The sequence below is a fragment of the Molossus molossus genome, unplaced genomic scaffold, assembly GCF_014108415.1.
Source record: "Molossus molossus isolate mMolMol1 unplaced genomic scaffold, mMolMol1.p scaffold_m16_p_2, whole genome shotgun sequence".
Lineage (NCBI taxonomy): Eukaryota > Metazoa > Chordata > Mammalia > Chiroptera > Molossidae > Molossus > Molossus molossus.
This window is the reverse complement of record NW_023425355.1, coordinates 56,069,717-56,092,985: the sequence shown is the minus strand read 5'-3', so window position 1 is coordinate 56,092,985 and position 23,269 is coordinate 56,069,717. Positions and strand designations below refer to the sequence as shown.

The 23,269-nt window shown below is 36.5% G+C and overlaps 1 protein-coding gene across 3 annotated transcripts in view; it reads left to right on the top strand.

Annotated features, from left to right (window-relative positions):
- Positions 1-23,269, top strand: part of TENM1 (teneurin transmembrane protein 1) — an 883,219-nt gene that overhangs the window by 575,362 nt on the left and 284,588 nt on the right. The gene's annotated exons all lie outside the window — the stretch shown is intronic.

Here is a 23,269-nt window from a genome sequence, read left to right as displayed (position 1 = left end):
GGTGCTTTTCATGCCTCAATAATGTCTTGAACACACTTTCTGCATTAAGGGTACAAGAGCCTACTACAGAAGCAGAGGGTTGCCTGATGACTATTAGCATTGTTTGTCATAGACTCCAATTCGACTTCATTTTCAAAAACTGGAAAGCCTTTAGTAAGAGTACTGAATGAGAAAGAAACATCTCTGTAAGTTCTTTCTCATTCAGAATAATTTTTTTAGTCTGCGTGAAGTGTCCTTCCAATAAACAACTTTGGCTTTGCCACTGACGTACGCTATTAGATGTGTTTTGGGGCTTGACTGTATCTTTGAAGATATCTTATTCCATAATTTGTAGAGCTTTAGGGAACACAGTGCTAAACTGGGAGGCATATTGCCTTAGAAGAACATCGTGCAAGAGTTTTAAATGGGCCTCAAGGGGATTAATGAAATTCATTTTGGGGAGTAGAGAGGTAATGTCAAAATTTTTTCAAGAAGGAAAATAAAATTTAATATCAGTCAGAGAAAAGAGACAAAGTTCTTCCTGGTACAATTTCAACATTATGTCAAATCATACCAAAAAGATTGATAAAATTTATATATAAAGAATAGCTTTCTGGGGACTTCAACACCCCATTGACACTACTGCATAGATGTTCTAAACAAAAAATTAGCAAGGAAACAGAGACTCTAAAGGAAGCACTAGACCAAATGGATTTAATAGATATCTACAGAGAATTACACCCCAAAACTACAGAATTCACATTCTTCTCAAGTGCACATGAGACATTCTCAAAGATAGACCACATGATAGGACACAAACTAAGTCTCTACAAGTTCAAGAAGATTGAAATCATATCAAGCATCTTCTCAGATCACAATGGCATGAAACTAGAAATCAATTGCAACAAAAACATACAAAAGCATTTGAACACATGGAAGCTAAATAGCATGTTATGAAACAATGAATGGGTTATCAAGGAGATCAAGGAAGAAATTAAAAACTTCCTGGAAACCAATGAAAATGAACACACAACAACACAAAATCTATGGGATGCAGCAAAAGCAGATCTGAGGGAAGTTCATACCACTACAGGCCTACCTCAAGAAATAAGAAAAAGTTCTAATTGACTGTCTAACCCTACAACTTAAAGAACTGGAAATCAAACACAAAGAAAACCCCAGAGCAAGTAGAAGGAAGAAAATAGTAAAGATCAGAGCAGAAATAAATGACATGGAGACCAAAAAAACAATTCAAAGGATCAATGAAACAAAGAGCTGGTTTTTCAAAAGGATAAACAAGATTTATGGACCTTAGCTAGACTCACCAAGAAACAAAGAGAGAGAACCCAAATGTACAAAATCAGAAATGAAAGAGAAGAAGTAACAACTGACACCACAGAAATACAAAAGATCGTTAACAGCTACTATGAAAAATTATATGGCAACAAATTTGACAATCTAGGTGAAATGGGCAAATTTCTAGAAGCACACAGTCTCCCAAAACTGGACCAGGAAGACATAGAACACTTGAACAGACCAATAACAACTAAGGAAATTAAAGAGGTAATCAAGACTCTCCCAGCAAACAAAAGCCCAGGCCCAGATGACTTAACGGGGGAGTTTTACCTAACATTCAAAAAAGAACTAACACCCATTCTCCTCAAACTATTTTTAAAAAATTAAGAAGAAGGAAGACTTCCAAACTCATTTTATGAGGCGAGCATAATTCTAAGTCTAAAACCAGAAAAAGATACTACAAAGAAAGAAAACTACAGACCAATATGCCTGATGAACATAGACACCAAAATTCTGAACAAAATACTAGGAAATAGAATCCAGCAAAACATCAAAAAAATTATTCACCATCACAAGTGGGATTCAGCCCAGGAATGCAAGGCTGGTACAATATTCGCAAATCAATAAATGTGATACACCACATAAACAAAATGAAGAATAGAAACCACATGATCATATCAATAGACACTGAAAAAGCATTTGACAAAATCCAGCATCCATTTCTGAAAAAAACGCTCCGCAATATGGGAATAGAGGGATCATATCTTGACATAATAAAGGCCATATATGAAAGACCTACAGCCAACATCATACTCAATGGGCAGAAACTAAAAACATTTCCCTTAAAAACAGGAACAAGACAGGGATGTCCACTTTCACCACTCTTATTTAACATTGTACTGGAAGTCTTAACCACAGCAATCAGACAGAAAGAAAAAATAAAAGGGATCCAAATTTAAAAGGAGGAAGTGAAACTGTAATTATTTGCAGATGACATGATATTATACATAGAAAACCCTAAAGACTCCATCAAAAATCTACTAGACTTAATAAATTAATTTGGCAAAGTAGCAGGATACAAAATTAATGTCAACGTATCGACGGCATTCTTATACACCAATGATGAAGTTACCGAGAGAAACGGAATAAATAATCCCATTTACCATTGTGGCAAAAAAATTAAGATACCTAGGAATAAACTTAACCAAAGAAGTAAAGGACCTATTTCCAGAAAACTACAGAACATTGAAAAAAGAAATAGAGGAAGATATAAAAAAGTGAAAGCATATACCTTGTTCATGAATTGGAAAAATTAACATTGTTAAAATGTCCATATTACCCAAAGTAATTTATAGATTCAATGCAATCCCTATCAAAATATCAACAACATATTTCACAGAACTAGAACAAATACTTCAAAACTTCATATGGAACCCAAAAAGACCCCGAATAGTCACAGCAATTTTGTAAAGGAAGTACAAAGTAGTTGGGATCACAATATCAGATATCAGGCTATACTACACAACCACTGTAATCAACACAGCCTTGTACTGGCACAAGAACAGGCATATGGATCAGTGGAACAGAATAGAGAACCCAGAAATGGGTCCAAGGCAATATGCTCAATTAATATTTGACAAAGGTGGCAAGAAAAATACAGTGGAGTAAAGACAACCTCTTTAATAAATGGTGTTGGGAAAATTGGACAGCTACATGCAAAAAAATGAAATTAGATCATCAACTTACACCATACACAAAAATAAACTGAAAATGGGTAAAAGACTTAAATGTGACCCGTGAATCCATAAAAAGTCTAGAAGAAAATGTAGGCAACAAAATTTCAGACATCATACGCAGCAGAATTTTCACTGATGCATCACCTAAGGCAACAGAAACAAAGGAAAAAATGAACACATGGGACTACATCAAATTCAAAAGCTCTGTACAGCAAAAGAAACAATCATCAAAATGGAAAGGCAACCCACTGAATGGGAGAATATCATTGCCAATGATACATCAGATAAGGGGTTAATTTCCAAAATATGTAGAGTACTCATACAACTCAACAAAAGGAAGACAAAGAACCCAATGAAAAATGGACAGAGGAGCTGAATAAACACCTCTCCAAACAGGACATACAAATGGCTAAGAAACATATGAAGAAATGCTCATCATCACTAATCATCAGAGAGATGCAAATTAAAACAACAATGAGGTATCACCTCACACCTGTCAGAATGGCCGCCATCAACAAATCATAAACAAGTGTTGGCGAGGGTGTGGAGAAAAAGGGACTCTAGTGCACTGCCAGTGGGAATGCAGAGTGGTGCAGCCACTGTGGAAGACAACATGGGGTTACCTCAAAAAATTAAAAATAGAACTTCCATTTGACCCAGTGATCCTGCTTCTAGGAATTGACCCAGTGATCCTGCTTCTAGGAATATACCCTAAGAAGCAAGAAACCCCAATCAGAAAGAATATATGTACCCCAATGTTCATAGCAGCACTATTTACAATAGCTAAGACCTGGAAACTGCCTAAGTGTCCATCAGTAGACGAATGGTACATATACACAGTGGAGTGCTATGCAGCTGTAAGAAAGAAAGATCTCTTATCCTTTGAGACGACATGGAGGGACCTGGAAGGTATTATCCTAAGTGAAACCAGCCAAGCAGAGACAGACAAATACCACATGATCTCACTTATATATGGAATATAATGAATATAACAGCCTGAGGAATAGGGTAGACCCAGAAACACAGAAGTAATGTACAGACTGACAACCCTCAGAAGAGGGGGCGGTGGGGGGTGGGAAGAGATAAACCACAGAACTTATGTCCATGTACGCATAACCAATGGACATGGAAAACAAAGCTGGGGACGGGTTTGGGTGGGGATGGGGAGGAGGGTGTCAATGGGGTAAAAAAGGATACACATCTGTATCAAAAATAAAATTAAATAAATGAAAAAAAAAATTAAAAAAGGACAGCTTTCTAACTAACCAGTAAATACATCTTAAGTAGCCACTCTGAGCCAGAATGTAGTAATAATTGTTCTAGTAATTGTTGTATGTGGTTTTTAAAATGAGAGCACTGTTTTATTGAGGTCAAGGACATGAGTTTGATACCATGATAAACCAGGTAGATTTCCCCTTTTATGTGGTCCCAGACTAAATAGATAGCATTGATGATAAGAAAGTCTAAATAGAGACTTCCAGTCAGGATGGTGGCTTAGGTAAACACGTTATCACCTTCTCCCACAACCACATCAAAATTACAACTAAACTACAACTATGATTCACCTGACATCGAGCTGAATGGAAGTCCTACAACTACAAAATTAAAGCGACAGCCACACCTAGACTGGTAGGAGGGGCGGCGGAGGCGTGGACAGGCTGGTCCCACACCCAGGTGTGGCAGATAAAAATCAGGAGAGACACCTTGACTGGAAATGCCCTCTCTACGGAGTGAGGGGTCCCTGTCCCACACCAGGCGCCCAGCTCGGGGTTCCAGTGTCAGGAAGAGAAGTCCCCTTAACTTCTGGCTGGAAGAAACAGTGGGAACTGAGGCTGAAGGAGGCTGCGACTGCTGGATCCCGAGGCAGTTTTTCTTAAATGGCCTGACATGGACTTACTCAGACTTGCTCTCTCTAAGCTCAGAGGGTAGGAAGCTTGAGGGGCAACAGAGATATACAGGGAAGAAATGAGCTGTTTGGCCTCGGGACGAGGGCTAGAGAGGCAGCTTTCTCCTGGACAGAGGTGCTGGTGGAGGCTAATGTTCCTTTAGTGAGCCCTTCCCTGGGGTGGTAGGCAACCTGACTCCAGCAACCTGGCTCACACTGTTTGCCTCACCCTGGTGATTCTCTGAGGCCCCGCCCACCCAAGCTGTCTCCAAAGGCTTTACCATAGAATTGGCCTGCCTTGGATCCTGCTTCAGAGTTTTCTAAAATCTTTCAAACAAGCAGCATCTGGTCTCAACAAGCCCCACACCTTTTGTTAAGTGGCCCCAGGCCTGGCACTAGAAGCAACCAGCCTTGGTTCACAGCTTGGCTTTTCCTGAGCACCTCCACACCCAGCACAAAATCCAGCCATCTGCAGATAGCTTTGTAGCTTATGCCGGTTGGCCCCAGATAGAACACAGGCAGTGGCTGACCTTGCGCCAGAGCCAGCACACCCAGTTGACAACTTCAGACCACATAGAAATACCGCCACCCAACTACCTCCACAAGTGACACACTAAATGAGTAGACTCAGTGGGTACCAGAGCCCTGATGAAGTAAGCCTTGCTCTGTGTGTTGGGCCCCTACACAGCTGATCCTTCAAGGTAGTCAGAGGCCAATGGTCAGTGGGTTCAGCCAGTCCTTGCAGCTGATCAGCCTGAGTAAAACCCTCCCATTGATGTGACAACAGCAAGCAAGACTCAATTACAACAGAAAGGTATACAGTCCACACTAGGGGTGCACCTCAAGGGCCTAGCTGGGAGGCTGTGCCACTGGAAGCTACAGGAAACCTATAACAATCGGCCACCCTACTAAGCCTAGGAGACATAGCAACTCTACCTAATACATAGAAACAATCACAGTGAAGCAGCCAAAATGAGGAGACAAAGAAACAGGTCCCAAATGAAAGAACAGAACAAAATTCTAGGAAAAGAAATAAACAAAATGGAGATAAGCAATCAATCAAATGCAGAGTTCAAAACACAGGTTATAAGGTTGCTCAAAGAACTTGGTGAGACATTCAAGGAACTTAGTGAGACCATCAAGAAACTTAAGGAGGCCGCCAAGAAACTTGGTGAGAACATCAGCAATCTAAAAAAGGACGAGTCAGAAATGAAGGATGCACTAACTGAAATAAAGAATAATTTAGAGGGAATCAATAGTAGGGTAGGTAAAGCCAAGAAGCAAACCCTCAATTTGGAATATAAGGAAGCAGAAAACACCCAGTCAGAACAGCAAAAAGAAAAAGAAAAAATCCAGAAAATGAGGATAGTGTAAGGAGCCTCTGGGAAAATTTCAAGCATGCCAACATTCACATCATAGGGGTATCAGAAGAAGAAGAGAGAGAGCAAGAAATTGAAAACCTATTTGAAACAATAATGACAGAAAACTTTCCTAACTTGGTGAAGAAAACAGACATGCAAGTCCAGGTAGCACAGAGAGTCCCAAACAAGATGAACCCAAAGAGGTCCACACCAAAACACATCATCATCAAAATGCAAAAACTTAAAGACAAAGAGAGAATCTTAAAAGCAGCAAGAGAATAGCAGTTAGCTACCTATGAAGGAGCTCCCATAAGACTGTCAGCTGATTTCTCACAAGAAACTGCAGGTCAGAAAGGAGTGGCAAGAGATATTCAAGGTGATGAAAAGCAATGACCTACAACCAAGATTACTCTATCCTACAAGGCTATCATTTAGAATCAATGGCCATATTGAGATTCCCAGACAAGAAAAAGCTAAAGGAGTTCATTACCAGCAAACCAGTATTATATGAAATGTTGATGGGTCTTCTTGAAGAAGAAGATAAAAAATATATGAACAATAAAATGGCAATTAATACATATCTATCAACAACTGAATCTACAAACAAAATGAGCAAGCAGAACAGAAACAGACTCATAGATACAGAGAACTTTTTGTTGCTTGCCAGCTGGGTGAGGGCTGGGGGGATGGGTGAAAACGATGAAGGAATTAAGAAGTGCAAATTGTTTGTTAGAGTGATGAATCTCAAAGGGAAGCGAGGAGGGAGAGTGGAATGAGATAAACCAAAGAACTTCTATGCATATATGCATAACCAATGGACACTGACAAAAGTGTGGGGAAGGCAAGAGGGGGTTGGGATTGGGAAGTAGGGGGTCAATGGGAATAAAAGGGGGGACATTTCTAATACATTCAACAATAAAGATAATTTTTTTTAAAGTCTAAATAAAAAGCTGTGGATAGACCAACACAATCTTTCCCACAGCTAAACAATCAGTTGAGAGCACATGGCCTACCACAAATGGAAGGTAAGAAGTCTATAAAGTTAATATTTTCTCCTTAAGGATAATGGTTTTACACTTACAATCTGATACCTATAGGGTCAAGTGAAAAACATTTGTGAGACAAATATCAGATTTCAACATTCTTTGGCAAGTAGGGATACTATTCGATAAGCAAGTGTGTTGGGTTCATTATCAAAGACTTGTAACAGAGACTTGCATTCTGGAGCTATAAATAAGTAAAGGTTCACATCAGCCTCAATGCTTCTATATTCTGATCATTGAGCTAAGCAAAATATGACCTCTAGAGTTATGGGAGAATATTTTTTTTGGCCAAAAATAAATAGGATATATTCAAAAGGAAAGATTCAAGGTATTGAAAAAAGCCACCTGACTATTTTATCAAATTCAAAGATTGTAAGCCAGCTATGATATTTTCTGTCTTGTCAGGTTTGTTTAGATTTACCAAGGAACAGTTCACCATTTTGTAGAAAGAATCCAAGGCCTTGTGATAAGTATTATCCATGAAACAATAAGCTGAAATTCAATTCAATTCGATCTTCAAATACTAGATTCCTTCATATTTTTTCTCTTTATCAATAATTTGAGACTCATCTCGAGATCTTTATAAGATGGAACGTGATGTTATTGTTGTTGTTACTGCTGGCTTTTTGTTGCCATTTGTACAGAAAGAGGTAACTGACATTTTATAATCTCTTCAACCAGATTGTTGTTCAAATGTAAGACTGTGTTAAAATTACTAAAATATATTGAAGTCCATTGTAATGCTAGGGCTGAAGGAACAAGTGTTATGCTTACATTATAGTTTTCATTTTTAAAATACTTTTTTTAAATTTTATTGATTTGAGAGAGAGAGAGAGAGAAAGAGAAAGAGACATCAATTTGTTCTTCCACCACTCATTTATGCATTCATTGTTTGCTTGCTGTATGTGCCCTGACTGGGGATAGAACTTGCCACCTTGGCATATCAGGACAATGCTCTAACTTACTGAGCTATCTGGCCAGGACAGCATAGGTTTTCTGTGTTAAAATGAGACACTATTATGCCTCAAACACAGAAAATGTGATATTTAGCCATACTAAAACCAAATCTTTGTCATAGCAAGATACTTGTAGAAATCAGGTGGAGGTAGTATTGAAGTTAATTCTATGCAATAAAATAGATATATTATTAACATTTTTCTAATTGTTTTTAAGAGAAACAGAGACAAAGTGTGTGTGTGTGTGTGTGCGCGCGCGCGTGCATGTGTATATATGGATGCCTATGTCTGTGCATAAGCATATGTTCTCTAAAGTTATCAGTTATTTATAATAGTCCTGCCCTGGCCGGTTTGGCTCAGTGGTTAGAGCGTCGGCCTGTGGTCCGGAGAGACCCGGGTTCGGTTCCCGCTAAGGGTACGTACCTCGGTTGCAGTTTGTCCCCGGCCCTGGTCGGTTGTGCAGGTGGCAGCCACTCGATGTGTCCCTTCACATCGATGTTTCTCTCTCTCTCTCTGTTCCTCTCTCTCCCTCCCACTCTACCTGAACATAAAATGGAAAAGTGTCCTCTGGTGAGGATAAAAAATATATATATATATATATATAATGGTCCCACTCTGAAGTAGAATGCTTATCACTGAGGAGTGGAAGGAGCTGAAAGTAGTAAAATAAAAATGTTTCAAATATTTGAAAAAACAATACTGAGTATAGAGGCTTTTATTCTTAATAATATTTATTATTCTTAGTTTATATTGCTTGATTTTAGTGAAGAGTCTGGTATACACCATAAAATCTTTTTCAGCCTTGAAGTGACACTGGGAAATTGGCATTGATCATACTACCAAATCAACTTATTTTTTTCTTTACTCTTCTTTCCTCCATTAATTAGACAAAACAATAAAAAAAATTCTCATAGTTTCCCCCTAAAAAAATTGTATTATAGGAGTCACCAGGCTGTGGGTGGCATGGAAGGCATTGAATTCCATTTTGACCCAGGCTCCAGTACTTGGACCAGCAGTTGAGGGTGAGCCTGGCTTCCTTCTGACCACTGGGGTCTTCCCTCACCAACTCAAGGTCTCATCCTCTGGGCTACCCTTGGATATCCAGAAACCAGTCCAGCCCAGCCAAGAAGATGACCTGTCCCCTTGCACACTGCTGAGTTTACCAGAACACCTCTTGAATTGAGAAAGTTGGTCATGTTGTGAAGACTCTTGTTTTTAGAAATAGTTAACCAGAAAGAGGAGCTAAAAATTAACCAAGAGTAGTTGATGAACAAGGTGGTGTCAAACCCTAAGCACACCAGCTCCCTAGAGGATTGAATTGTTACATTGACTGTCAGATCTGCAATTATGAAGAATGCATACAGAAACATTGAAAGGACAAAGCCCACAAGCACTATCTGCCTGTGAGCCCTGACCAGAGGAAAAAGATGCTAAAAAATCACCGTAAGACCAAGTATAATATCTTTAAAGAGACATGTAAGGATCTGAGGGTTGAGTACACCTTTCCCCCTCTGTACTACCGAAAAGCCCACCGCCACTGGGTGACCAAAAAGACTCTGTGCATTTGGGTTTTCACAGAGGCTCAGAAGATGAAGAAGCAAAAAGGACTTACAAGCTGCAGTAGCAGCAGCCCAGAAACAAGGTCAGACAAACCCAGAAAGCTCTTCCAAAGCTGGACCAGAGACAATTAAGGAAAACCAATAAATTTTGTTAAAGTTAAAAAAAAATAATATTATGGTATAACAAACAGAAGGTCTCTCTATTCAGGTTCATTCTATTCCCACTTCTTGATTTTCTTTATGCTCACAGCCTGGTTTCTTTGATTTTCAACTGATTTTCCTAGATGCTGGACAAGTTGGCATGTAATAATTTCTCAATTTTTTAATGAATATTTACATCAAAGGTGTCCTTTCTGTGTTCAGAATTTAATTATTTATTTATTTATTTATTTTTGGTACGTGCCACTAGCAGGAACCGAACCTGGGACTCTCTGGTCTGCAGGCCGACACTCCAACTGCTGAGCCAAACTTGCCAGGGCAAGAATGTATTTTGTAGAAAGACAAAGAATCCTATTAAAAAAATGGAAAGAGGAACCAAATAGACACTTCTCCAAACAGGACATAAAAATGGCCAAGACACTTATGAAGAAATGCTCAACATCACTAATAATCAGAGATATACAAATTAAAACAACAATGAGGTATCACTTCACACCTGTCAGAAAGGCCCCTATCAACAAATTATCAAACAAGTGTTGGCAAGGGTGTGGAGAAAAGGGGACTCTAATACACTGCTGGTGGGAATGCAGACTGGTGCAGCCACTATGGGAAACAATCTGGCATTACCCCAAAATGTTAAAAATTGAACTTCCATTTGACCTAGTGATTCTGCTTCTAGGAATATACCCTAAGAAGCCTGAAACACCAATCGGAAAGAATATATGTACCCCCATGTTCGTTGCAGCACTATGTACAACAGCTAAGATCTGGAAACAGCCCAAATGCCCATCAGTAGACAAGTGGTTAAGAAAGCTGTGGTACACATACACAATGGAGTACTATGCTGATGTAAGAAAGAAAGATCTCTTATTTTTTGAGACAACATGGAGAGACCTAGAAAGTATTATCCTAAGCGAAACAAGCGAAACAGAGAGAGACAAGTATCATATGATCTCACTTATTTGTGTAATAGAATGAACATAACAGTTGGAGGAATGGGGTAGTCCCAGAGACGTGGAAGTGGGGTACAGACTGACAATCCCCAGAAGAGAGGGTGGTGGGGGAAAGATAAACCACAGAACTTATATGCATGTGTGCATGAATAATGAGCATGGTCAACATAGCTGAGGACAGGGTGGGGAGGTAGGGGGAAGGCGGAAACCATGGGTGAAAAATGAGAAACATCTGTAACAAAAATAAATTAATTAATTAAATAAATAAATAAAAGAAAAAGAAACATGCATTGTATAGTCATAGATCGCTTTGATGTTCTTTATATATTCATTATATTAAATTTATTATTTGTACTATTTAAATTTTCTACATTCTTGCTACTTTTTTAATCTTATAATTGTGAAATTTTTAATTTGTCTTGGTATCAGTCTGTCATTTTTTTGTTTCAAATATGTTGAAGCTACATTTTTTTTACAGGGTTTGTATTGTTACATCTTCCTCGTGAATTATTCCTTTTATCATTATATAATGACTCTCTTTTTTCATAATAATGCTTTATGCCTTGAAAATTACTTTTTCTGGTAATGTTATAGTTACACCAACTTTCTGTTATAGTGCTTTTCTAGAATGCCCTTTTCCTTTTACTGCTAACTTCTCTGTATTACTATGTTTCAGCAAATCTTTTATTAACACAAAGAATATAACTAGATTTTTTTTTTCACTCCATTTCATTCCGTAGTCTCTCTCTTTTAAATTGCAAGTTCAATTTGTTTTTATTCACTGGGATTACTGACATGTTTGGATTTGTATCATGTGTGTATGTGTATGTTTCATGGGGAGTTTTTACAAATTTATTTTATTTTTAATTTTTAAAATTTACCTTTATTGTTGAAAATATTACAGATTTCCCGTCTTTTTCCCCACTGACCCCCTTTCTCCGATTTCCCATCCCCCACCACACTATTGTCTATGTACATTGGTTATGTATATACATTTTTTGATTAATCTCTTCCCACTCCACCAACGTCCCTTTCCTCTGAGATTCATCAGTTTGTCTTATAATCATATTTTGTGTCTTCTAGTTGCAATATTTATTTTTTTCTTTTACTTGTTTTCCAGTTCTGCTTTTTCTTGATTTACTGAGTTATATTCATTCTTTTTTCCCACTCTTCTGATTAGGAGGTTATATATTGTTTCTGATCTTTTGGTCATTACATTTAATTTCTTAACATTTTATTAAAATATGACACATATACAGAAAAGCACAAAAGCCATACGTGTACAGCTCACTGAATTATCCAAGTATGAAACACCTGTTAACCAAAATATATGCTATTAATCCACAGAATCCTTCTTTGTTCCCCTCCTTAATTATTACTTCCTCCATCCTTCCTCCCTAGGTAATTATCCTGACTTCTAATACTTGCCTGCTTTCTGAAAATTTTAATAATGAAATCTTACCATTATCTATAATTTTGCATCTGATTTCTTTCACTCAACATTATTGTTGTTATTTAGGGGTGAAGAAATAATCCATATTATAGCATGTTGCTATAGATGATCAATTTACATTGTGATACACTATTTCTTTGCAAGATTACCACAATTAATTATCTATTCCATTGTTGATAGATATTTGAGGTGTTTCTATTTTTTGGCTAATGCATACAATTCTGCTAGGAACACTTTTACATCTAGCTTTAGGTGAGCATTTGCTTGCTACTACTTCCATTGAGTAAATACTGAGAAGTAGAGTCACTGAACCACAGGGTATACATATATCAAATTTTAGCAAATAATATCAAGGAGTTTTCCAAAGTGATTAACCTATAGTGTATGAGATTTTCTATTACATCACAAACTCACCAACACTTATTGCTCTCAATCTTTTAGATGTTAACTGTTCTTGTGGGTGCCTAGTGGTATTCCATCACTATTTTATTTTGTATCTTTCTCATACGTAATGATGTTAAGCATGTTTTCATATGCTTTTATACATAGGACTATCCTGTTTTAAAGTACCTCTTCTGGACTCTTGCCCATTTTTCTGTTGGGTCAGATGTCTTTTTATTATTGATTTGAAGAAGTTTTTTGTGTATTCTGAATACAAGCTCTTTTTCAGTTATATGTGCTGTGAATATATCCTACCACCTGTAACATGTTTTGTCTTTGTCTTTTGACAAGAAGTTCTTAATTTTTATGTAGTCCAATTTATTATATTTTGCCTTTATGGTTAACATTTTCATGTATGGCTTAAGAAATGCTTTCCTAAACTAAGATCATGAAAATATTTTCTTTTCTTTTTTTTTTTTTACACTAATTTTTGTTTGTTACAGATGTTTCTCCTTTTTCCCCCATTGACACCTTCCTCCCAATCCCCCCTGCCTCAGCATTGTTGTCTATGCCCACTGGTTACCCATACATGAATATAAGTTATTTGGTTTATCTCTTCCCTCCCACTGTCTCCCTCTTCTGAGATTTGTCAGTCTGTACCCTACTTCTATGTCTCTGGGTCTATTTTGTTCATTATATTCCATAAATAAGTGAGATCATGTGATATTTCTCTTTCTTTGATTGATTTATTTCACTTAGCTTAATACTTTCCAGGTCCCTTCATGTGCCTGCAGCGCCACCTTTACCATAAATTAAGTATCTTTATATGTTTTAGGAGTCTATTTATTCTCTTTGGTCTATTTACCATTGTGCCAATACCATATCTAAATTAACATAGATTTAGAATAAGTCTTGCTGTTAGCTAAAGTATATCTTCTCACCTTATTTTGCTTCTTTCTTGACCTGATCAATATTTACACACACATACAAACACACACACATAATAACTGCTAAGATATTGATTGAGGTTGCATTGATCTGAAGAACAATTTATAAAAATTGGCATATTTAATTTTGACTTTTTCAATTCATGAACTTGTTATAGCTTTTCATTTATCCAGGTCTTCTCTAACTTCTCTCATAACTTTTCAGTATTTTAGTATAGGTCTTGCAAATATTTTGTTAAATTTATTACTTGATGTAGGACATTGTGATGCTCTCGTGAATGGTAATTCCAAAATTTTTCATTGCGTGCTATTGATATAAAGGAATAACTTTTTAAAAATAATTTATATTTATCAATTACAGTTGATGTACAATATTATATTCAAATCAGGAGTGCAACCCATTGGTTAGACATTTAATAACTTATGAAGTGATCCCCCAATAAATTTAGTGCCCCTCCAACACCATAAATAATTATTACAATATTATTGACTATATTCTCTATGACATACTTTAGATCCTCATGACTATTTTGTAACTACTAATTTGTACTTCTTAATCCCTTCATCTTTTTTACCCATTCCTCCCAAACTCCTTCGCATCTGGCAACCATCAAAATATTCTCTATGTCTGTAAGTCTGTTTCTATTCTGCTTGTTTGTTTTTTTATTTTGTTTTTTAGATTTCACATATAAGTAAAATCATATGGCATTAGTCTTTCTCTGTCTGACTTATTTCACTCAGCACATCACCCTCTAGGTCCATCCACGCTGTTACAGACGGCAAGATTTCATTATTTTTTATGGCTGAGTCATATTCTGTTGTATATATGCACCATTCCTTTTTTAAAATATGTTTTTCTCTTTATTAATCTTAGAGAGATAGGAAGGGAGAGGGAGAGAGATATAGAAACATTAATGAGAAAGAATAGCAATTTCCCACCTCCTGCATGCCACCCCCCCCCCCACTGGGACTTGGGCCCACAAACTGGGAATATGCTCTGAGAGGGAATCAAATTGGTGACCTCTTGGTGCATGGGTTGATGCTCAATCAGTGAGCCACACTGGCTGGGCTATGCACCACTTCTTTATTTCTTCATCTATTGATAGACACTTATGTTGTTTCCATATCTTGGCTATTGTAAATAATGCTACAATTAACATATGAGTGCATATGTCTTTTCAATTTAGTGTTTTGGGTTTCTTAGGTTAACTACCCTTAAGTGAAATTGTTGAGTTCTTTCTTGTCTCTTGTTATAGCCTTTGTTTTAAAGTCTATTTCGTCTGGTACAAATATTGCTACCCCAGCTTTTTCTGTTGTTTTGTTTTCATTTTTATGAAATATCTTTTTCTATTCCTTTACTTTCAGTCTTTGTGTCTTTCAAACTGAAGTGAATTTCTTGTAAACAGCATTTATATGAGTCTTATTTTCTTTTTAATGCAGTTACTCTGTCTTTTTATTGGTACATTTGAACCATTTGCATTTAAAGTAATTATAGATAGATATGTATTTATTGCCATTTTATTATTCATATTTTTTATCTTCTTCTTCTTAAATATGACCCTTTAACATTTCCTGTAATATTAATTTGGTGGTGATGAACTCCTTTAGCTTTTTCTTGTCTGAAACTCTCTTTTATTTTTTAAATATTTTTTTTTATTTATTTTAGAGAGAGAGGAAGGGAGAGGGAATGAGAGAGAAACATTAATTGGCTGCCTCTTGCATACCCCCTACTAGGGATCAAGCCCCCAACCTGGACATGTGCCCTGACAAGGAATTGAACTAGTGACCTCTCGGTGCATGTGACAATGCTCAACCAACTGAGCCACACTAGCCAGGGCTTGTCTGGGAAGCTCTTTATCTGTTCTTTGATTCTAAATAAAAGCTTTGCTCATTATTGTAATCTTGGCTGTATGTTCTTATTTTTCATCACTTTGAGTATTTCATGCCAATCCCTCTGGCCTGCAAAGTTTCTGTTGAGAAATCAGCTGATAGTTTTATGGCGCTCCCTTGTAGGTAACTAACTGCTTTTCTCCTGCTGCTTTTAAGATTCTCTCTTTGTCTATAATCTTTGCCATTTTAATTATGATGTGTCTTGGCTTGGACCTCTTTGGGTTTATCTTATTTGGGACTCTCTGTACTTCCTGGAATAATATGTTTATTTCCATAACCAGGTTAGGGAAGTTTTTTTGTCATTATTTCTTCAAATAGGTTTTCAATTTCTTGCTCTCTCTGTTCTCCTTCTGGCACCCCCCTGATACAAATGTTGGAAAGCTTGAAATTGTCCCAAAGGCTCCTTCTAATTTCCTCATTTTTAATTTTTTTTTTCATTTTGCTGTTCTGATTGGTTGTTTTCTGCTACCTTGTCTTCCAAAGCACTTATTTGATCCTCAGCTTCATCTACTCCACTGTTGAGTTCCTGTAATGTATTCTCCATTTCAGTTATTGCATACTTTATTTCTGACTGGTTCTTCTTTATGTTTTCAATCTCTGTTTTTATGTTTTCTATCTCTATTTTTATATTTTCTATCTCTTTGTTGAAGTTCTCAATAAATTCATCTTCTCTTCTAAATTTATTTAGCATCTTTATAACCAGTGTTTTGAACTCTTCATCTTGTAGATTACTTGTCTCCATTTTGTTTAGTTTTTTTTTTAATGGAGTTTTGTTCTGTTCTTTTATTTGTCGCCTCACTTTGGCTGCCTCTCTGTGTTTGTTTCCAGGTATTAGGTAGAGCTGCTATATCTCCTTGTCTTGGTAAAATGTTCTTATGTGGAAGGTGTCCTTTATGGCTCAATTCACCCAAGCTGGGTACTCTAGATGTACCCGCCCCCCTTTATGGACTGTGTGCACACTCCTGTTGTAGTTGAGCCTTGATTGCTGTTAGCATGTCGGTGGGAGAGATTTATTCACAGACCAATTGGCTATGTAGACTGGCAGCCACTGCAGCAGAGGAGCTGCTGTGAAGGGTTGACCCCATAAAACCAGACTCACTTTATCAGGGTTCTGGTGCATGCCGAGTCTGGCCTGCAGTGTGTCACTCATGAATATGGTTGGGTGCTGCTCTGGCAGGATCTGAAACTGTCCACCAAGTACGCTGGCTCTGGTGCTCCTTCGGAGGTGCAATCCAAATTCTCTGCCACCAGCTACCACTAGTGCTAGGCCCGGAGGCACTTAGCAAAAAGTAATGGGTATACCAAGGCCAGATGCTGCCTGTTTGGGATTTGTGAACCTTTGGGGCATTTTAGGAAAATCTGACACCTGAGCCAAGACAGGCTGTTTGTATTGAAAAGCCAATGGAAGCAGCTTGAGTGGGTCAACACGTTGGGTGGAGTGGGGTCTCAGAGAATTACCAGGGTGGGCCAAACAGTGTTAGCCAGTTTGGTGGAGACTCAGATATGGTGCTCTCCTGTGCCTGTGGGGAGAAGGCTTAGTAAAGGAACAATGGCTTCTGTCAGCACTTCTGTTTGGAAGAAAGCTACCTCTCCAGCCCTTGCCCCAAAGCCAGACAATTCATTTCCTCCTTGCATGTCCCTGGTGCCTTTTGAGCTGCTGCCTCAGTGCTGGAGCCTTTGTGTGGGCCATTTAACAGGAACACCTGTGAATCTAGCAGCCTTCCAACTCGCTCAGCTATATAGTCTCTGCTGGTTTTCACAGGCAGAAGTTATGGGAACTTCTCTTTCTAATACTGGAACCCTGAACTGAGGAGCCAGGTGTGAGGCTGGGACACCTTGCTTTTCAGGAGTAGATCTCTGCAGCTGAGATAGCCCTCCTGAATTTTATCTGCCACAAATGGGTGTGGAAACTGCCTGTAACTCCTCTCTACCCCTCCTAAAAGTCTCAACATGGCTTCTTCTGTATGTCCTTAGTTATAATACTTCTATTCAGCTAGATATCAGGTGGTTCTGAATGACGGCTGTCCTGAATGATGTAGTTTAGTTGTAATTTTGATGTGCTCATGGAAGAATGTGTGTACCACATTTAACTACTCAATCATCTTGACTGGAAGCCATAACTTTTTAAATATATATTTGCTTAGTATCTAGAGATCTTGCTAAATTCACATTTCCTAATAATCTTTCTATATGGATTATTTTTGCAGTTTGTACATGATCAATCATACTGTCTGAATAATGATGGCTTTTATTCATTCTGTGTCAACTTTTATACTATACTTTTTTTCTTTCTTATTATATTATTGCACTAACTAGGATCTGTAGAATTATGTGGTATAGAAATAATGATAAATCATCTTTCTTCAGTTTCAATAAAGAAAAAAAAGTTCAACATGTCTATTTATAATGATGTTTGCAAAAAGAATAATAATAATGTTTGTTGTGGTTCTTTTGTGGCTAATGTTTATCAGATTAAACTAATTTCTAGTCTTAATGTGCTATAAATATATATCATGAATAAATGTTTAGTATTTTATCAAGTACTTATTATTTATCTATTAAAATGATCATATGTTTTTTTCTCTTTTATTCTCTCTCTCTCTATATATATATATATATGATTATTACATTGATTGATGTTCAAATGTTAAAACAATTTTGCTTTCCTAAAATAAAGACAAATTAGTCAATATATTATTTTATATCATGTAATGCTAGATTTGTTGCATTTTGCTTAGGATTCTTACAACCAGGTTTATGAGTGAGATTGGCCTGTTTGTTTGTTTTTTGAATAATATTGTTGTCAGAACTTTATATCAAGGTTTTGCTGACCTCATAAAGCACATTGCTAAGTGTTTCCTCTTTTGTATTCTTTGGAAAATTTATTCAATACTGGCAGTTTTTCTTCCTTAAATGTTTAGTATATTTACAAGTGAAGTCATATGAAACTGATTTTCTTTGTAGGAATATTTTTCATTGTGTAGTAGTGTTCTGTTTTGTTTTTTTTTTATCCTCACCCAAGGACATCTGTTTGTTTGTTTTTTTGTCCTCACCCAAGGACATTTTTGCATTTATCTTCAGATACAGAGGGAGGGAGGGAGGGAGGAAGAGAGAGAGAAACATCGACATGAGAGAGACACATTGAGTGGTTGCCACCCACACGACTCCAACCGGGATCGGGGACAAACTGCAACTGAGGTACATGCCCTTAGCGGGAACCAAACCTGGGATTCTCTAGACCGCGGGTCGACGATCTAACCTCTGAGCCAAACCAGCCAGGGCTGCAGTAGGGTTTTTTAGAAACTATTCAGTTTCCATTTTTTCTTGTGTTTATTATTGTAAGCTGTTCTAGGAAACTGTACATTTCATTGAAATTTTCAAATGCATTGACAAATGTTTTATATATCTTCTTATGATGTTTTATGTCTGTAAGAACTATAGTAATGTGATCTTTTTCCTTTTTGATTTTGGTTATTTGGTTCTTCTGTATTTCCTTCTTGATCAGTCCCCATCAGGGGCTTTTCAATTTTTTTTTTTTTTTGGTCTATGCAAATCATCAATTATTGCTTTCTATTATACATTTGTTCTTATTTAATTACTTTCAGCTCATAATTACTGTTTTCTTCCTTTTATCTTCTTTGAATTTACTTGTTCTTCCTATTTCTTAGAATAAATGATTGAATCATTGTATTTCAGCTGATTTTTCTTTGTACCTTTGAAATTTTCCTATACACATGGATTGAGTTATATTATACAAATTTTGATATATGGCAACTTTATTTTCATTCATTTCAAAATATCTTCTAATTTTCATGATGACTTCTTCTTCATTCTGTAATTTATTCAGAGCTATAATTCTTAATTTCCAAATTTAGGTGGATTTTATAGTTATTCTTTGTTGCTGATATCAAGTTTAATTCCATATGGAGTACAAAACATGCTATAAATAATTTCAATACTTTTAAATATGTTGAGACTTGCTTTATAGCCCAATATATGGTCAACATTTGTGAATGTTCCATGTGCACTTTAAAATTACATGTATCGCCCTGGCCAGTTTTGCTCAGCGGCTTGAGTGTTGGCCCATGGACAAAGGAGACCTGGATTTGGTTTCTGCTAAGGGCACATAGCTGGGTTGCAGTTTGTCCCTGACCCCTGTTGGGGTTGTGTGGGTGGCAACCACTTGATGTGTCTCTCTCACATCAATGTTTTTCTCTCTCTCTCTCTTCCTCCCTCTCTCCTTCCCACTCTATCTGAAGATAAATGCAAAAATGTCCTCAGCTGAGGATAAAAATAAAATTACATGTATTTTGTAGTTATCTATTACAGTGCTAGTTATGTGTCAATTAGGTCAAATTTGTTAATCATGCTTCTGAAAATCCATGTATTTTCTGATTTGTCTACTTATTCTATTAGTGAATGAAAAACAATAGGGGAGGACATTAAGGTCTCTATGATTGTAATTTTGTCCTTTTCTCTTGTTTGTTCCTTTAATTTTGCTTCGTATATTTGGCTTGATGTTTTCTTCAGTATTGAAAATTTCCTAGCCATTATCTAGTCAAATATTTTTTTCTGCACCTAGGAGACTGATAAAAACTCTACCAAGTCTCTGAGCCTTCCAACTGCCTCTACCAGAATTGGCAGACGCTTCTAGAGAAAAAGCATCCATAAATGTCAGACTCACCTCTCTAAGTTTTCTTTTTCTCCTGGAACTTGGCCCAATATTTTTTACACTTTTGTGAACTCCTCTAACATCTAACAGATTTTTAAATATATTTTTGTCTAGATATATTAATCAGACAAGAATAGTAAAAATTTCTCAGATCACAATGATTAGAAACAGAATTTTACCTTTAAATTTTTATGTGCATACTTGACAAAGTATCTCTTACCTTATTCCTGAATAATGCAGGCTTAGAAATATTTCACTCAGGTCACTTCATCATACATAGTATTAGGCAGTATTTTATTTCAATGTTGGTTTTTAACCACCAAGTTTATTATTATTATTATCATTATTATTAATAATTTAGTCATTGCTTCCTTGAAATCTCTCTGGGATAGTAGATAGGTTATTAGTCCCCATTTCATTAATATTTCAATCTTTCAAGGGTCCTTGCTTTCTGCAGGAGTTTCAGTCCAACTCCCCATCTTAAGTGATCCAAAGATTTTATCTTTCTCCCTTTGTGGACATAAATACCACAAACCCTGGTTACTATTGGGTATAATAACACATCAAGGCTGCCGGAGGGTTAACTTATATGTTTATTTCTTTGACTGTTAGCAACAATTTTGCTTCTGGCACTTGAGAATTTCTCTGTCTTGTGAGCTAAGACATATTGTTTTAAAAATCATTGCTTTATATTCAACATTTCTAAGAGTTTATATTAAAATGGATTAAAAATAGTTTAGTCTGTCATTTTGCTGATACTGTTCATCTAGTCCTATTTTTAGGAAACCACCAGAATGATATACTCTTCTAGGCCTAAAATTTATAGTTATATAAAGCAATAATACAAAATGTTTGCCTCTAATTGTTTCAGTTAGCTCTGACCTGATTGGCTATGACCAATTTAACTTCCTAATCTTAGAAAGGCCCTCTCAGATCAGTTTTTAGTGTCTTGGGAAAGGCCATCAAGGCAGCACAATTACAATCTTGGGTTCACTACAAAAATTAAAATTACAAATCCAGATTACCAATCAGAGATTCAGAATCAAGATATAGAGAGTATATTATTTGAAGATTAATCTACTTGAGCTACCATTTATTAAGCCAACTCCTCCTTTTTTGTGTCTTCTGGGACCTGAAATTTTCTTAAAACTTGGTGATCACACACACAGGTTTTCAGTCACTCTTTCTATAAAGCCATCCCAACCTTGCTTTACAACTACAACTTTATCAATACAGCTCTTCCTAAAGTCACTCACAATTTCCGTGTTGATAAATCCAATGGTTACCTCTCTGCCCAGGTCTCACTTGACCTAACAGCAATATTATACAGGTAACTATTGCCTTCTTGTTAAAGTGTCCCCTTTTGGCATTAGTTACACCATAGTCTCCTGAATGTCCTCCTGTCACTCACTGTCCTCTCCCTCCCAGTCTCCTTTGATAGTTCCTCTTTTTCTACCTTATCTTTAAATCATGAGATACCTCAGGACTTGTTTTTGAGGCTCTTCTATTCTTTGTTCTTTAGGATGCCATCCACTCTCATGCCTTTAATATAACCTATATGCTAATGATTGCCAATTTCACACTTCCAACTCTAGTCTGTCAAATTCATATATTCTACTCCTTAGCTGACATCTTCACTTGGCTATGTATACATTATCTCAAAGATAACTGGTTTGATCTTTCACTCTTATTCTTGTTTTTATTTATTCATTTTATTTTATCCATTACCATTTATTCCTTCTATGCCCTCTTTCACCTCCACCCACCTCTCTCTCTTCCCTGCAATCAGCACACTATTGTCCATGTCTATGAATTCTCTCTGTGTGTATATTTATATATATATATTTTTTTACTTTTTTACTCAATCTCTTTACTTCTCAACACCCCCCTCCCTTATTCTTAATGGCAGTGTTTTCCACCCACTTATTTAAGCCAACACTTTGATTTTTCCCTTTCTTTCATTCCCCATATTCAATCATGAGGAGGAAATCCTGGTTCTTCCTTCAAATATATTTCAAATACGTCCAATGGCCCTATTTGGTGTAAATATTTTTACTTTCATTGCGTAGTTACACAGGTAGAGATTAAGAGAGCATGTTAGTAATTTGCCTAAGGGTACATGCTTTTATGTAGAGGAATCCTTATTTCAGATCTGTTATTCTTCCAATAAGAACTTCATCCACAAAGAATACTTGTGAATAAATTGATCTAGATGTTAATAAAATCCATAATCATGGCTTTATCAGAAGAATATTCTCTTGTTGAAAAATAACTCTGTTATCTATAGAATAGAAAGCTTTGTTACATATAAAAAGCTTTGTTACATGTAAAAGGCTTGCCAAGCTTTTGTTTTGGTTTCTCTACTGTCATAATTTTATTCATAATCAAGATTTCTCAATAAAAAGTCAAAGGGACAGAGGAGAGAACCTCAACAGAGCCAGTATATTCCTTGATGATATAAATTAAATATTGGGTGACGTTTTGAGATAAGAAGACTGTGTATTTTAACCAACTAAGAGTCATTTTAAATGCTTGAAATAAATGTAAATATTGTTAGTAGGATCAGGGAAAACAGTTGATTGTCATTATTGGCACCTTACCTTTTTATATGATGAAATTAATAAGACAGTTATCTTTTCAACTGTAGAACATATCTTCCTGAATGAAGGGCACTATTTTTCTATGTGTGTATATGTGTGTGTATTTTCCCCACAATGATTACTTCTAGCATCATAAAATCTAAGCAACGTTATTTGTGATCTTAATGAATTTTTAGTGAAACCCACTTGACATTTTTTGGCATTAACTTCATTTCTAAGCCTTGAATGCCATTATCCTTTCATGAACTTCTCAAAATCAATTTGATTTAGAGTTTATTTTATACTTATAGACTTAAGTATCTTTTTTTAATGAAATTCTTTGTATGTTCACTCAAGTGCTAGAGGTCTGTGTGAATTTTGGTAATTCTAATGTATTTGGACATAGTAAATGTTAGTTTT